The 14,559-nt window shown below is 36.2% G+C and overlaps 1 long non-coding RNA gene across 1 annotated transcript; it reads left to right on the top strand.

The window, feature by feature from the left end:
- LOC110270456 lies at window positions 7,264-9,913 on the top strand. Its single transcript, XR_002359998.1, has 2 exons — window positions 7,264-7,544; window positions 9,750-9,913. It is a non-coding gene; the product is annotated as an uncharacterized LOC110270456 (long non-coding RNA).

The following is a 14,559-nucleotide window of genomic DNA, read 5'->3' as shown; positions in this document are numbered from 1 at the left end:
AGATCAAAGAAGTATGTTTTCAATCATAGCACATAATTAGGAAGGCAAATGTAAAACCATGCAAATAGTATGTATAAGTGGGTAAAGAGTAGATAAAAACCACTCAATTGAGCACAAGATAAACCATAAAATAGTGGTTTATCAACCTCCCCACACTTAAACATTAGCATGTCCTCATGCTAAGCTCAAGAGAAGCTATAAAGAAATGAAGAGGAATGGTAGAATGCATGAAATGCAACCTATGAATGCAACTACATGCTAAATGCTTTTACTTACTTGGTTAAGAGTAAGTAAGTTCTCCAAGAATAAATATGAACTGGATTTCACTAATTCAAATCATAAAAAAAAAAAAATGAAGTACAAATAGACTTGTAGAAGAAAATAGCTCATGAAAGCAGGGAACAAGGAATTGAGCATCGAACCCTCACTGGTAGTGTATACACTCTAGTCACTCAAGTGTTTAAGGTTCGATTTTCTCAATTCTCTACTAACCTTGCTTTCTAAGGCTTGCTCTTCATCTAACAATCAACATAATTTTAATGCACAAATACACATATCAAGAGGTCTTTTAAGGGTTGTAATGGGGTTAGGGTTAAGGTAGGATTGTATTTGGCCAAGTGGACTAAAATCTGAATCCTTAATTAACTTAAACTTTCCACCTAACTTAAACAATCCATGTAATCACAGTACAAAATCTAACTATCCATCAACCATGTTTTCCACATATTCATGCATTCTAATTTCAAGTACAATTCATATGCATTGTTTTCAACATTTACTTTGGGGCATTTTGTCCCCTTTTTGCTTAATTGCTCTTTTTCTTTTCTTTTTCTCTTTTTCTTCTTTTTTCTTTTTTTTATTATATTTTTATTTTCTTTTATTTCTCTCAATGCATATGATTAATTTATTGGATGCATGAATCGTGTTCTAAACATTTCTTTCACATTTTCATAAAGATATATAATACCCAATTTTTAAACCAATTGGTTCCAAACCCAATTTTCCCACACTTAAATCATAAGCACTCTCACTAGTCTAAGCTAACCAAGGATTCAGATTAAGGACATTATTGTTTTTCGCTTAGAGTTAATGATGTGCTAAATAAAAAGAACAAAGGGGTAAAATAGGCTCAAAATTGGTTTGCAAGGGATAATGAAAGGTAAGGCCATATGGGTATGTAAGCTCAGTGAAACAAAGGCCTCAATCATGTAAGTGTATGCATACATTAAACAATGGAAATATAGAATTAAGCAAGACAAAGATCACAATTTTAGAGAGAAAAACACACACCAAAAATAAAATATTGGTTGATAAAATGCAAGCAATTAAACAGGCTCAAAAATCTCACTGGTTTTGTGTGTTCGAGCTCTAAACCATGTTCCAGTATAATATTTCTTCAAACAAGTGTAATATTAAATTTTATTCAAATTAGTAAAATTCTCTAAAAAGTTTTTTGAAAAAGAAAATATTACTTCAACCAAGTGGTAAAATATGCAAAAATCAAACAAACATGCAAATGCAACAACTAATCTACAAAGAAAATTTAAACATTGGTGTTTGAGACAAGAAAGTACTAACCCATGGAGATCGGTATCGACCTCCCCACACTTAAAGATTGCACCGTCCTCGGTGCATGCTAAGATGTGCAAGTGGATGGGGGTTGTGGTTCCTCAGCTAGGGCTCTTTTTGTTCCTTTCCTTGCTGTTGATTTGGGAATGACTTTCTCTTTTCCTTTCTTGGTGGCCATCCTGAAAAAGGGAAGAGAAAGTAAATTAAATTCAAAGAGATATATATAGCAAGGAGGACAACGGAAAAGGTGGTGATGGATGCACATTAAGATATAACTGACATTATCACATGCTCGCGAGTACATGTGAAAAGCCAACAATGGGAAATAGCTAGTGCATGTAAAGACAAGCTGGATAATCTGTGCGCCGCTTGTGACGCGGACGCGTGAGTGACGCGGTCGCGTGGTGCGCAAGAAGGTCAGGTGACGCGGACGTGTGGGGCATGCGTTCGCGTGGGAGGGCTTGGGCTTCCAGCACGAGTCCAGCCTAACTCCAGCATAACTTTCGACCATGCACCCTTTTGACGTCGATTTTCAGGTCATGCGGCCGCGTGGGTGACGCGGTCGCGTGGGAGGCCAAAGTTCCCATGGGACGCGGACGCGTCGGCAACGCGGTCGCGTGGGGTGATTTGTGCCATTGGCACACCTCCAGCGCTGCTCTTGCGAAACTCTCTGTTCATATTAATATTATCTCCCATCTCCTTGCGACGCGGACGCGTCGCGTGCTCGCTCTTTTTTTTAATCTGAAAAGATGCAGAATGCAGTGTTAATATGAATGTGATGCAAAACTCCAGGTTTAATATAATAAAATAAAATGAAACTCAAAAACAAATAAAACTAAATAAAAATGAAAAAGGAACAATCATACCATGGTGGGTTGTCTCCCACCTAGCACTTTTAGTTAAAGTCCTTAAGTTGGACATTTGATGAGCTTCCTGTTATGGTGGCTTATGCTTGAACTCATCCAGGAATCTCCACCAGTGTTTATGATTCCAGTAACCTCCGGGGTCCCAAACTAGGCATGTAAAACCCTTGAGCAGCTTCAAAAGGATTCTTAGGCTCCCGGGGTGTTGGATGTCAGAACAGATTCCAGGATCCCAAACCTTGCTTTTACACCCATTTTTATCGGGATCTGTATTTTTCCAGCCGGGTGATAAGTAAATTGAATTCTCACTGCAGCGACCAAACAGCTTCCTAGACCCATTCAGTTGAGCTTTATACCAACCCTTGCGTTTGAACTTAGGGCTTCCAACCATGATGAACCTTGCAGGACAATTCTTACCACTGGCCATCTTCCTCTTACTCTTAATATCACAAAGAGCTCTAAGTTGACCATCCGTCTCCAGTAGCCCATATTCAAGTGGGATTAGAAAGCTATGGGATATGAATTTTACCCACTTGAATGTTGTGAAGGATGATGGCAACTTAGGGGGAGGTATTTTTAATGAAATTGCAAGTTCCACTCCCTTGTGCTCTTCTCTGATAATTACCACCTCTTTGCAAGCTTCTTCAATTTCAACCTCTTCCTCTTGGCAGCTTTCTTTCAATTCAATCTCCTCTTCATTGCTTTCCAAGGGCATGGGAGGTTGTGCTTCTTCTTCTTGAATCTCCATCTCTTGATCAACCTCTTCCAAGTCTTCAACTATGATATGCTTTGGAGGTTGTACACCCTCCTCAGCATCAATTTCAACCGTCTTGGAAGGAGGTTCTATGACTGGACTTTCCCATGGAGGTTCTGCATCTCCTAAGTCTTCAACCACTTCTTCTTCTTCTTGAACAATGACAGCTTCTTCTACTTGTTCTAGTACGAATTCATTCTCTGTCTTGTCCACTAGGGTTTCTGGTATCTCCTTCATGCTATGCTCTTCACTAGACTGTCCACATGGGGCTGTGGCTGATCCTTGTGTATTTAAGCGTCTAGAAGCCCTTTGAATTAATACTTGCCCCAGTTGTTGAACGGTTGCCTGAAATTTAATTACTGTTTCCCTTAGGCGATCCTCTGCTTCTCGGGTTGCCGGACTTGGACATGCTACAAAAGAAAGTGGTGGTGGTTGGGAGTGATTGGATTGGAATTGGGGTGGTTCTATATATGGTTCATATGGCTCATAAGGTGGTTGGTATGGTGGTTGAGGGTTAGGGTCATATGGAGGTGAATGGTGGAAAGGGGCTTGTGAGTATGGTGGTTTAAAGTTGTGTTGAAGAAAGGGTTCATAGGCATATGGTGGTGGTTGTTGATAGTCCATTGGAGGTGGTTGTTGCCATGAGGGTTGATCAAATCCTTGTGGCTCCTCCCATCTTTGATTGTTCATGAACGTGAAGAACAACTTGAAGATCAAGATGAACACTAAGAACAAATTTTTGAAAATTTTTTTATTTTATTTTATTTTTTTAATAACTAAATAAAAACAAATAAACAAGCAAAAATAAAAAAATATTTACAATAACCAATAATAAGGCACACGTTTGCAATTTCCCGGTAACGGCGCCATTTTGACGAGAGAGATTTTTGCCAGTAAAGAATGTCATAAAAATAGTTGCGTTGTAGATATAGCCTCTAAACTGACAGAAATCCCTTCGTACAAATGTTTTGGTTGTCACAAGTAACAAACCCCTTTGAAAATTGTTAACCGAGTATTTAAACCTCGGGTCGTCTTCTCAAGGAATTGCAGGGAGGTATGTTCTTATTATTGGTTATAAGTTTGTAAATTGGGGTTTAGGAAGTAAGGTGGGAATATGTTGAATGATAAATAAATTAAAATAATAATAATAAAATAAACTCTTGGCAAAGTATGAAGAACTGGAAGTCCTATCCTTGTCAATTGCGATGAGAATTGGGTTTTAATCCCACTTTGTTAACCTCTAACTATGAAGGTAAATCAAGTGGATTAATTAGCTTAATCCTCAGGTCCTAGTCAATTTCTATGGAAAGACTAGAGTTATTGGAGCAACTCCCAATTTCAACCACTGCTTTATTTGACAGCTCAAGCGTTACCAATAAATCAACCGAAGCCAAAAGGGAAAAATCCAAATTATTTATATAATAAAAAGGAGCAATCATAAGTCTGAAATACCTCAAGATATATTAAATAGAAAATCAATCTAAACATAGAGAGTCATAAACAAAATTGGGAAAAGAAATAAAAAGAACATTGAACCTGGGAAGAAGTTGAAATAATAAAGTTGAAATAATAATACATCCTAATTCCTTTAAGAGGAATCCTAATCCTAAATCCTAAGAGAGAGGAGAGAACCTCTCCCTCTAAAAACTACATGAAAAGTGAATTATGGAAGCGTGATATGTATGGATGCATTCCCCCACTTTATAGCCTCTAATATGTGTTTTCTGGGCCGCAAACTGGGTCAAAAACAGTCCAGAATTCGCTGGTTTCAAATTTTGCCACGCTGGATTTCCGTCACTGCGACGCGGCCTCATGGATCACGCGGTCGCGTCACCTAGCGTCAGGGAAACTATATCATATTATATATCAAATCGAAGCCCCGGACGTTAGCTTTCCAACGCAACTAGAACCGCGTCATTTGGACTTCTATAGCTAAAGTTATAGCCGTTTGAGTGCGAAGAGGTCAGGCTGGACAGCTTAGCAGTTTCTCCAACTTCTTGTATTCCTTCCACTTTTGCATGCTTTCTTCCCATCCTCCAAGCCATTCCTGCCCTATAATCTCTGAAAGCACTTAACACACATATCATGGCATCTAATGGTAATAAGAGAGGATTAATAATAAGCAATTATGAGATCAAAGAAGCATGTTTTCAATCATAGCACATAATTAGGAAGGCAAATGTAAAACCATGCAAATAGTATGTATAAGTGGGTAAAGAGTAGATAAAAACAACTCAATTGAGCACAAGATAAACCATAAAATAGTGGTTTATCAACATCACCATTGTCAATGGCTACTTTTCATCCTCTCTGGAAAATGGTCCGATGCGCTGTCACTGCATGGCTAATCGTCTGGAGGCATCACCGTGGTCAATGGCTGCATCCTATCCTCTTGTGAAAATGGTCCAAATGCTCTGTCACAGCACGGCTAATCATCTGAGGTTCTCGATCATACTGGAATAGGATTCACCCTCCTTTTGCGTCTGTCACTACGCCCAGCACTTGCGAGTTTGAAGTTCGTCACAGTCATTCAATCCCAGAATCCTACTCGGAATACCACAGACAAGGTTTAGACTTTCCGGATTCTTATGAATGCCGCCATCAATCTAGCTTACACCACGAAGATTCTGACTAAGAGATCCAAGAGATAATCATTCAATCTAAGGTGGAACAGAAGTGGTTGTCAGGCACGCGTTCGTGGGGGAATGATGATAATTGTCACGTTCATCACACTCATGTTGAAGTGCGAATGAATATCTTAGAAGAGGAATAAGTTGAATTGAATAGAAAAACAGTAGTACTTTGCATTAATTCATGAGGAACAGCAGAGCTCCACACCTTAATCTATGGAGTGTAAAAACTCTACCGTTTGAAAATACATAAGTGAGAGGTCCAGGCATGGCTGAATGGCCAGCCCCATGATCTAAGAACTAGGCGTCCCAAGATAGATAATACAATAGTAAAAAGTCCTATTTATAATAAACTAGCTACTAGGGTTTACAGAAGTAAGTAATTGATGCATAAATCCACTTCCGGGGCTCACTTGGTGTGTGCTTGGGCTGAGCTTGAATGTTACACGTGCAGAGGTTCTTTCTGGAGTTGAACGCCAGGTTGTAACGTGTTTCTGGCGTTCAACTCTGGTTTGTGATGTGTTTCTGGCGTTTAACTCCAGACAGCAGCGTAGAACTGGCGTTCAACGCCCTTTTACGTCGTCTAAACTCGGCCAAAGTATGGACTATTATATATTGCTGGAAAGCCCTGGATGTCTACTTTCCAACGCAATTGGAAGCGCGCCATTTTGAGTTTTGTAGCTCCAGAAAATCCACTTTGAGTGCAGGGAGGTCAGAATCCAACAGCATTAGTAGTCCTTCTTCAACCTCTGAATCTGATTTTTGCTCAAGTCCCTCAATTTCAGCCAGAAAATACTTGAAATCACAGAAAAACACACAAACTCATAGTAAAGTCCAGAAATGTGAATTTAACATAAAAACTAATAAAAACATCCCTAAAAGTAACTAGATCCTACTAAAAACATACTAAAAACAATGCCAAAAAGCGTATAAATTATCTGCTCATCACTTTGCCTTTCTTAGTTTCCTTTCCTCCTACAATCAACCAAACACTTGCATCAAAGTTTGCTATAATCACAAGATATTTGCATCATTCAATCATCAAGTAAAATTTGCATAAAATCTTGTAAAAAGCATATAAATAACCAAGTTTGATTGACTCAATGGGTTAATGAAATTCTTATCCAATTACTTACTTAAAATTCAAGAAAGTGCAAAAAACCTAATGAAAACAGAAGAAAAAGGCTTGTGAAACTAGCCCAAGATGCCTTGGCATCACCACCACCGCGAGGGTTCCGCCGCCGTCGTTCCAGTGCTGCCGTTCATGCCTTGCATTCCCTTCGTCGTTCTGTCCAGCATCACCAGCACTGAAGTCAACTTCTACCACCGTCGAGCTTTGTTGGAGCTGGTGCTGTTTTTGGAGGTTTGGAGGAGCGGCTTACCCAATTTGTCTCTGCTCCTGGTTCTCGCAGCTGCCGGAGCCTCTGTCGCCATCAGTGTCGCTGTTTTGCCACCATCAAGTTAGGGGGAGGACGCTGCCACTGTCACCATTGAAGCTTGCCGGAGAAGGAGCTATTGACAGAAGAAACTGCTGCTGCTCTTATCTACTTTGTGCTGCTCTATTCAGTCTCTACTTTAGGTTTCGTAGTTATCGGGGCCCTCTGCCACTAGAAACCGATATTGGAGCTGCCCAGAACCACTTTGGTTGCTGCCCATGAAACAAAACGAGTGTTGGAATTGCTAACGGAGCTGCTGTGTTTGGTGATTTTCGTGAGTTATGACATTGAGGTAGGGGATTTATTTTTAAAATTTAACGGTTTAAATTCTAGAATGCCTACAAAGTTAATTGGATAAGTGCAAATGGTTAATGACGGTTAAAAATCATTTAGTTGATATGAATGACTTGAAATGCATTTGAAAATAGTTAGTTGTTGTGATTATTCTGAGCTGTGACTGAAAGTAGATGCGGTTGTGAATAATGATTAATTTAGTGCAGTTTATTAAATTGACATATACTGAGCTGATTATTGAAAAGCTGTTGTATGGATGATTGATAAATTGAGTTTAGATTATGGCTGTGATTGTGACCAGTTTTGTTGTTGTGAGTGATTAACTAATGAGATTGATTTTGGTTGGAGATTGTGATTCTTATTGGTTTTAGATTATTTTGTAATTGCTGAAAATCCTGACATTATTTGATTATGCTGAATTGGTTGAGTTGTGGCTGTATTCTGATTATTGAGAATAACTACTTGTTGTTGAATTTAGATATTTGATGTATCGTGATGGCTATGAAACTGATTTGGGATTGGTTGGAAATGGTTTTGATGGTTGTTAACGTTAATTCATGACTAATTAGAATTAAGTTTGAGAACCATTAAAAGATTGAAGTTTGTTTACTGAATTATTTTCTTGAAATCTGATTTTTATACTAAAATAGTAACATTAATAATAAATAAACTACTTAAAAACATGGAAGGCTGATTTTTGGATTACTAGTTTATTGACTTTAATTTTGAAAGAATTCTATGATAATGAAAGTTAGTTACGAATTGATGAGATGGAAGTTGAATTGATGGATTATGTGGGAATTGTGGGTTATGACCAAACTGTTGACTATTACAAATTGTGAATTTTCTTACTGATTTGAGAACCTTTTATTTGGTAATCGTTGAGGAAAGGTGGAGATTTGTTGAGAAAGAGGAAACCCGTAAGGGTGGCTAAGTCCGAATTTTAGGGAAAGTGCTGTCGAAATTTTATAAAAATCTGAGGTTTTATTTGAAAAGTCGTTTTAGAATATTTGAATTTGGAAAATCATATTATTTAAGTTTTATTTAGATGAGAAAAGAATTATAATATTTTGAATTTGAATTACCAAGGAAAGGTTTATGTTTCAAGTTTGAATTATTTAAGAAAGGAATTATGTTTTGAATTCAATTTAATATGAAAAGAGTTATGTTTTTGGGCTTGAAATAAAGGATTACTTTTCAAGAGTTTGGTGAATTTTATAACATTTGAATTCGAATGATAAAGAGAAATGGTTTGAGCTAAGATGTTGTAAAAGTGAAAGATATAAAGTTTGTATAGTATGATTGAATTTGTATAGTATAATTAAACAGAGAAAGAAAGAGGTACTGCATAAGAATGTGAAAGTGATGATGATTAATAAGAATGATAATGAATGATGATAATGAGAATGATTATGTGATGATCTGTTGTGTGAAGGCAGTCAGATAGATGGTGGTGCAACCACTGAGAGCGCTTTCCTGGGATACCTTGCTATAATGCTTTACTATAAGATAGAGGGTGCTTACAGAGGTATCAAGATCAGTGTGCTCCTGTAAGACAGAGGTTGCTTACAGTGAGTGTGTTGTGCTCCGGTAAGACAGAAGTTGCTTACAGCGAGTGTGTTGGGCGTATATTGGCTAATAAGTGCCGCCCTGCAAGACAAAGGTTGCTTGCAGTGGGTATTGCCAACAGGAAAGCCTTATCCAGACAGAGGTTGCTGGGTAACGTCGGGAGCGGGTATGTAACCGATAAATGAGCTCATTACCTGCACTAGGGCTAGACATGCATCATCCTTTTTTGTGCATTTGCATCTGATTGGGTTTGCTCATTGAACTTTCCTGTGATTGTACTGCTTACCTTGCTGTGACTTGTTTGTATGTTAAATTGAACCTCTTGTTAATGCTATTAGTTTGAGAATGTATGAAGGTGATTAAGAATTGACGTTGTGATTGAAAATTAATTATGTGGTTGAGAGATGGTTAATGTGACTAATTTATATTTAAAATTTGTCTTGAGTTTAGAAATTTAAAAGACGTAATTAATTAGCTAAAGTAAAACCAAGAGCATTTTCAAAAAGTTTTGATAAAGATATGATTTCCTTGGATATGATAAATATTTGCATTCTATTTCATTACTTTTACGGCATTCCCATCCCTACTGAGAACGTGTGGTTTGTTCTCACCCCAAAATCTTCCACTGTTTCAGTGATACAGGTTCGAAGAATCAATTTGAAGCTGTGGGCGATTATAGAATTTATTTATGAGTTAAGTTTCTTTCATAGAATTCCCTCGCCCTAGTTGCTTTAGATTTTATTTTGTACAGAGGGATAAGAGTTGTAACTGAGTTTCATTCAAATTCTTTGTATATCATCTATTATTATTAATAATTATGTGATGATTATTATTACTTAGTGATCTTGGATATATGAGTTTGATAAACACAAACAAAATTTTTCTACAATTTTCTATAAAACAGGAACGCATTATCGACGTAAAGGATCAATATTAAATAGATAATAAAGGAAATCAGGTCCGTAACACCTTACTTTGGTACGATCATGACGTGTCGGAAGTTGGGTCGTTACAACCCACATCCAGAGACTTGCAAAGCTAACTGAAGATCAGAGAAGTAGTATATATAGGGGTAGTTTAGAACTAAAAATGGGATTGGCACCTAGGGGATCCAGGATTGTACACACTCTGTATTTTGCTTTCTCTGTAATTCAGTTTACTTTTCAATGCACTTTCCATTCTCAATTTCCATTCCCAGAGCTATGAACAACTAAACCCCTTTTCATTGGGTTAGGGAGCTCTGTTGTAATTCAATGAATCAATTGTAGTTTTCATTCTTTTTCTTCTTTCTTTTCTCTTGATTTACTTGAAAGCTTTTGATCTTCATCCAATTGAACAATTGTCTCGGAAGAGAAATTGCTCATACTTGGATTTCTTTTGAACCTTGGAAGAGGAATGAGGAAATCATGCTAGAAATACTTTCTCATGTTGGACTGGATTGGGGGTTACAGTGGCATATAATCCTACCAATGCTTTGATTTAGAAAAACATGTGGTATAATTAGTGATCGTACTTCATCTCTTCCCATGAGCAATTAGATTTTGGAATTAGGCAATTGTTCAAGCTTAGAAAGATTGGATTGCCAAGGAATTGGGATTCAATCACCTAAGATTGCCAAGAGATCAATAAATGCATTGATTGAGGAAGAGATGAGAATGAACTTGATCCAGAGAATGCAACATCTCCTAAGCCCAATGAACTCTCCCATTTCTGATCTTACCCATTCTCTTTAATTCTGCTATTTACATTTATGCTCATCATCCCCATTCCTATTTAAATTCCTGCAAGTTTACTTTCATGCAATTTATATTCTGCAATTTACTTTCCATCATTTACATTTCTTATTATTTACTTTCCCACCATTTTACTTTCTGCAATTCTTAACCCAACTTTGCTTAGTTCAACTAGTACATTCCTCTAATTAAAGTTGCTCAACCAATCAATCCCTGTGGGATTCGACCTCACTCTATTGTGAGTTTTTACTTGATGACAATTCGGTATAATTGCCGAGGGAAATTTGTAGTGATACAGATTTTTGTGCATCAATAGGTTGTTATATATGTTTGGTGAGAGCTTAGGTTAATCAAAGATTCAAATTTCAAGCTCACTTGACCATATGCATTGATGAGCGGATAATTTATACGCTTTTTGGCATTGTTTTTAGTATGTTTTTAGTAGAATCTAGTTACTTTTAGGGATGTTTTCATTAGTTTTTATGTTAAATTGCAACCACTTCCGTTCTACCTTAGATTGAATGAGTATCTCTTAGATCTCTTAATCAGAATCTTCGTGGTGTAAGCTAGATTGATGGCGGCATTCATGAGAATCCAGAAAGTCTAAACCTTGTCTGTGATATTTCGAGTAGGATTTAGGGATTGAATGACTGTGACGAGCTTCAAACTCGCGAGTACTGGGCGTAGTGACAGACGCAAAAGGAGGGTGAATCCTATTCCAGTATGATCGAGAATCTCAGATGATTAGCCGTGCTATGACAGAGCATTTGGACCATTTTCATAAGAGGATAGGATGCATCCATTGACAAGGGTGACGCCTCCAGACGATTAGCCATGCAGTGACAGCGCATCGGACCATTTTCCAGAGAGGATCAAAAGTAGCCATTGACAACAGTGATGTCCTTACATAAAGCCAGCCATAGAAAGGAGTAAGGCTGATTGGATGAAGACAGCAGGAAAGCAGAGGTTTAGAGGGACGAAAGCATCTCCATGCATTTATCTGAAATTCTCATCAAGGATTTACATAAGTATTTCTATCCCTATTTTATTATTAATATTCGAAAACTCCATAACCATTCTATATCCGCCTGACTGAGATTTACAAGATGACCATAGCTTGCTTCATACCAACAATCTCCGTGGGATCGACCCTTACTCGCGTAAGGTTTATTACTTGGATGACCCAGTGCACTTGCTGGTTAGTTGTTCGAAGTTGTGATAAAAAGTTGAGATTACAATTGAGCGTACCATGTTGATGGCGCCATTGATGATCACAATTTCGTGCACCAAGTTTTTGGCGCCGTTGCCGGGGATTGTTCGAGTTTGAACAACTGACGGTTCATCTTGTTGCTCAGATTAGGTAATTTTCTTTTTGTTTTATTTTCAAAAACTTTTCAAAAAATATTTCAAAAATTTATCCTTTGTTTTCGAAAAAAATTTTTTTTTTAAAATAAAAATGTTTTCAAAAATATATTTTTCTTCAGAATTTTTAAGAATGAATTCTAGTGTTTCATGAAGCATGTTGAAGCATGGCTAGCTATAAAGCCATGTCTAAATTCTTTTGGACTGAGGTTTTAGCCTAAAATTGAATGAATTACACGCATATTCATGCTAAAGCTTGACTGGCTATTAAGCCATGTCTAACCCTCAGATTGGAGCTTTAGACTAAGATTGCAAGATTCCTGAAATTCATATTAAAAATTTTGGAATCCTTATTTTTATTTTTCAAATAATTTTCGAAAAATCCAAAAAAATTTCATAAAATCATAAAAATAAAAAATTTTGTGTTTCTTGTTTGAGTCTTGAGTCAGATTTAAAGTTTGGTGTCAATTGCATGTTCATTCTGCATTTTTCGAAAAAAATTCATGCATTCATAGTGTTCTTCATGATCTTCAAGTTGTTCTTGGTAAGTCTTCTTGTTTGATCTTGATGTTTTCATGTTTTGTATCTTTTCTTGTTTTTCATGTGCATTTTTGCATCCATAGAATCTAAACATGAAAGATTTCTAAGTTTGGTGTCTTGCATGTTTTCTTTGCATATAAAAATTTTCAAAAATAAGTTCTTGATGTTCATCTTGACATTCAAAGTATTCTTGGTGTTCATCTTGACATTCATAGCATTCTTGCACACATTCCTTGTTTTGATCCATAACTTTCATGCATTGCATCATTTTGCATGTTTTCTCTCTCATCATAAAAATTCAAAAAAAAAAAAATATCTTCCCCTTTTTTCTCTCTCAAAAATTCAAAAATTAGATTTGACTTTTTCAAAAATTTTTAAAATCTAGTTGTTTTTTTTATGAGTCAAATCAAATTTTCAATTTAAAAATCTTATCTTTTTCAAAATCTTTTTCAAAAAAACCAAATCTTTTTCATTTTTTATTTATTTTCGAAAATTATAAAAATATTTTTCAAAAATCTTTTTCTTAATTTTATCACATAATTTTCGAAAATATCATCATCAATTAATGTTTTGATTCAAAAATTTCAAGTTTGTTACTTACTTGTTAAGAAAGATTCAAACTTTAAGTTCTAGAATCATATCTTGTGATTTCTTATGAATCAAGTCATTAATTGTGATTTTAAAAATCAAATCTTTTTCAAAACTAATTTCAATCATATCTTTTCAAAAATATCTTCTTATCTTATCTTTTTCAAAATTATATCTTTTTCAAAAATTTAATTTTCAAAATATCTTTTCTAACTTCTTATCTTCTTATCTTTTCAAAAATTGTTTTTCAAAATTTGTTTCAACTAACTAACTAACTTTTTGTTTGTTTCTTATCTTTTTCAAAACTACCTAACTAACTCCCTCTCTCTCTAATTTTCGAAAATATCCTCCATCTTTTTCAAAATTTCTTTTTAAATTAACTAATTATTTTAATTTTTGATTTTAAAATTTAAAAAATTACTAACCTTTTTCAAAAACTATTTTCGAAAACCACTAACTCTTTTTCAAAAAATTATTTTCGAAAATTCACTTCCCCCTCTCATCTTCTTCTATTTGTTTATTTATTCACTAACATCTCTTCCTCACTCACCAAAAATACGAACCCCCTCTCTCTCTCTGAGTTTAAATTTTCTCTTTTTCTTTTCTTCTATTCACACAGGGACCTCTATACTGTGGTAAAAAGGATCCCTATTATTATTATTATTTTTCTGGCCCTCTTTTTCATATGAGCAGGAGCAAAGACAAGAATATTCTTGTTGAAGCAGATCCAGAACCTGAAAGGACTCTGAAGAGGAAACTAAGAGAAGCTAAATTACAACAATCCAGCAAGCACCTTTTAGAAATTTTTGAACAAGAAGAGGAGATGGCAGCCGAAAATAATAATAATGCAAGGAGGATGCTTGGTGACTTTACTGCACCTAATTCCAATTTACATGGAAGAAGCATCTCCATTCCTGCCATTGGAGCAAACAATTTTGAGCTTAAACCTCAATTAGTTTCTCTGATGCAGCAGAACTGCAAGTTTCATGGACTTCCATCTGAAGATCCTTTTCAGTTCTTAACTGAATTCTTGCAGATCTGTGATACTGTTAAGACTAATGGAGTAGATCCTGAAGTCTACAGGCTCATGCGTTTCTCTTTTGCCGTGAGAGACAGAGCTAGAATATGGTTGGACTCTCAACCTAAGGATAGCCTGAACTCTTGGGATAAGCTGGTCAAGGCTTTCTTAGCCAAGTTCTTTCCTTCTCAAAAGCTGAGTAA

The sequence above is a fragment of the Arachis ipaensis genome, chromosome B01 (genome assembly GCF_000816755.2).
Source record: "Arachis ipaensis cultivar K30076 chromosome B01, Araip1.1, whole genome shotgun sequence".
NCBI lineage: Eukaryota > Viridiplantae > Streptophyta > Magnoliopsida > Fabales > Fabaceae > Arachis > Arachis ipaensis.
This window is presented reverse-complemented; position numbering and strand designations above follow the sequence as displayed.